The sequence below is a fragment of the Choloepus didactylus genome, chromosome 4 (genome assembly GCF_015220235.1).
Source record: "Choloepus didactylus isolate mChoDid1 chromosome 4, mChoDid1.pri, whole genome shotgun sequence".
Classification (NCBI taxonomy): domain Eukaryota; kingdom Metazoa; phylum Chordata; class Mammalia; order Pilosa; family Megalonychidae; genus Choloepus; species Choloepus didactylus.
The window spans coordinates 143463938-143467795 of record NC_051310.1 but is presented as its reverse complement, the minus strand read 5'-3'; positions in this window follow the sequence as shown (position 1 = coordinate 143467795).

Sequence of the window (3858 nt, the reverse complement as noted above, 5' to 3'; positions counted from 1 at the left end):
GACATGTTTTAAAGATGGCTAAGATTTCAACAAATAGTGATGGGCAGTAATGTAGTCTAGCAGTAATAAGTACAATCAAAAGCAATTAGGCAATATATCTGGGTTGAGTCTGGAAAACAATAAATAAATACAGGAACTTCAGATATGCATAAGGGTCTACTTGGAGATAAAGCTGGAAACATAGATTTGTACTATTGCTGGGACACTGAATGCCAGGTGAAGAATACAAACTTATTCCAATTGACTAAAAAAAAAAAAAAAAAAAAGTCAAATGAAGGACCTTGAGCAAGGAAATGACAAGACAGATGTGTAGCTTTTGAAAGCATATTCTGGTATATAGAAAAGGTTGGAACAAAGAGACAAGCTTCCAGGATATTGTGATTGTCCAGGGAAGAGGTCCATGTTCCAGGCATGAAGAAGAACAAAGTAAGAAGTTTAATCTAAAGGATTAAACTAAAATGCTAGGCTGAGCAAGAAAAGGAAAGGAAAGGCTGAATGAAGAGAGTCTGTAAAGGAAGAATTATTTCGAGGTGACAATGCCTAGATGTTAATGGTAGAGAAAAGATGATGATAGTTGTAAGCTTTATTGAATGAGGGAATGGTGATATAATTAAAAGAGAACGGGGTATGTGAAGACAATGTGTAGGTGAATTTTCTCAGCTAATAATAATAAGCATCGGTCTGCCAGGAGACTGGGTCCAAAGATGCAGCTTTAGGATTCATCTACGTGGACACATAAACTTCTCCGAGGGAGCAAGCCAAGGGATTAGAAACAAAGGACAAAGTTTTGGAAGGAGTTTGGTAAGTGGAAAATTTAAGGGGACCCAGTGAAAAAGGAGAGAGGATGTTGAGGGAGGTAGGCGTCAGAAAAGTGAATATCAGCAGGAAGGACCAGGGCCTTTTTAAGCATTGAAAATACAAGCAATTAATTTTTTGAAGGACTTGCTTACTCTATGTCTCTCACTTAACTCTAAGTTCTTTAAAACAATCTTGAAACAGAACAAAATTGGAGGTCTCAAATTCCCAATCTCATACTTACTACCAGATTATAGTTATCAAACAGTTTGTTACTGTCATAAGGATAGAAATATAAATCAATGGAATGGAATCAAAAGTCTAGAAATAAATCCATACATCCATAGCCAAATGATATTCTACAAGGATACCAAGAGCATTCAATGGGTAAAGAATAGTCTCTTCCACAAATCATGCTGGGAAAGCAGGACGCCCACATGCAAAAGAATGAACTTGGACCCCCTACCTCATACCATATACAAAAATTAAGTCAAAATGAATCAACACCCTAAATGTAAGAGCTAAAAAACATAAAAGTCTTTAGGGGAAAATCTTTATGACCTAATATTTAGCAATGGATCCTTAGATACTACAAGCACAAACAACAATAGAAAAAAATAGATAAAATTGACAATCAAAATTAAAAATATTTGTGTATCACAAGGCATTTATCAAGAAAGTGAAAAGACAACCCACAGAATGGGAGAATATAGTTGCAAATCATATATATGATAAGGACTTAATATCTATAATATATAAAGAACTCCTATGACTCAATGACAAAAAGACAATGATCCAATTTAAAAATGAGCAAAGGACTTAAATAGACATTTCTCCAAAGATATACAAATGGCCAGTAAGCACAAGAAAAGATCCTCAACATCATTAGTCATTAGGGATATACAAATCAAAACCACAATGAGGTAGATAGTTCTTCATTCCCAGAAAGATGGCTATTATTATTAAACAAAAAAAGAAAATAACAAGTGTTGGCAAGGATGTAGAGAAAATTGGAATGCTTGAACATTGTTGGTGTGAATATAAAATGGTCAGCTATTGTTGAAAAAAGTTTGGCAGTTCTTCAAAAAGTTAAACATAGAATTATTATATAACCCAACAATTCAATTTCTAGGCAGACACCCAAAAGAATTGAAAATGGGTACTCGAACAGATACTTGTACACAGATGTTCATGACACCATTACTCACAACAGAAAAAAAATGTGGAAACAACCTACGTGTCCATTGACGGATGAATGAACAAACAAAACATGGTATATACATAAATGGTATATCATTCAGCCATAAAGAGGAATGAAGTTCTGATATATGCTACAACACGAAAGAACCTTGAAAACATTATGCTGAGCAAAATAAGCCAGATATAAAAGGATAAATATTCTATGATTCCACTTACATGAATTACCTATGATTAACAAATTCATAGAGACAGAAAATTGATTAGAGTTTACCAGGGTCCTGGGAAAACGGGAATGGGAAGTTATTGCTTAAAGTGTACAGCAATACTTATTTGGGGTGATGAAAAGAAGTTTTGATAATGACAGCTGGTAATGGTAGCAAGCATTTTTGAATGCAATTAATATCACTGAATTGTAGGTATTAATTAAAATTAATTAATTAAAAATGGTTAAAATGGGATTTTCAGGTGATATATGCTATCACAATAAACAAATTTAAATACAGAAAATCACAAATATAATATAACTACCCATGTTCCTACCACCCAAAATTTTCCATTTTTAACTTATTGTCATATTAAATTTTGTTATAATATCATATTGCATTGCACATATTTCTCTGCAGATTACTTTTGTCATCAATATGTCTGAAGAACAATCAGTGTTCATACTTAGCATTCTAGGTCATTTCTTTTAATTATGATGATGTATTGCATTGTATGAACATACAATATGTTACTTAGCTATTTACCTGTTACTGGATGTTGTGATTCTTCCCATTTTTCTCTCTAACAATTCTGCAAGAGACATCCTTGAATATGTCTCATTATGCATATCTTAGAGTTTCTATGGGCTATATGCCTAGGCCGAAAGACATCACTAGATGAAAGATACTCAATTTTTTCAAGTTTAAAAATGTACAACTTGTATGAAGATGTAAAAGGCATGTTTATCAAATTTGCAGGTAATACACATTCAGAAACAGATAATATGATAGATGGGAAAAAACAATGTTCAAATTTTTCATAAGTGGAAATTCAGGGAAATAACCAATAAAATGGAATTTGAGAAACATAAAGGTAAAATCTTTCATTTGGTCAAAAGAACAAAATGCCCATTGCAGAAAGGCTGAGAGATAACTTGACAGCAGTATATTTGAAAACATCTGTGGATATTATTAGTTAAACACTACTTTGCAATGAGCCAACGTTGTGACACTGCTTACATTTTATATATATATACATACATACATACATATATATATATATATATATACACACAAACATATATATAGCCATATATATATATATATATACACACACACACAAACATATATATATTTATACACACATACACATACACACACACACAGACACACAGCTCTATCAGGAAAATTAAAAGGTATTCAGGGTCAAAAAAATAACCGAAAGTGTCTAATTCATCCTTGTGTTTTCCATGCACAGAACAATACTTGCCCACTGAATAAATAGTTAAATACTTTGGGAGAAGAAAAGGACATTGGAAGGAGGGAAAAATAAAAAAGGAGAAAGGACATTAGGAGAGCTAAGGAAGGAAGAAGAAACTAAAAACAGTTGGGTTGGTGATGAGGAAAGAGTGTTTTCAATAGAGTGGTAGAAGTAAAAGCCAGATTGCAAGTAGTGAATAAAACAGAATAAGACAATGGATACAGGTTACTTTTTCAAAAAGTTTGGTGGTAAAGGAAATGGGATGAGTATAGAAAAAAAACAGGGTTTTTTTGTTTGTTTTATTTTGTTTACTGTGATGGGAGTACTATTTGAAATATTAACCTGTGAGTTTTTCCTTCTGATATTTAAGGCAGTTAATCAGCTCTATGCTCACTCAAA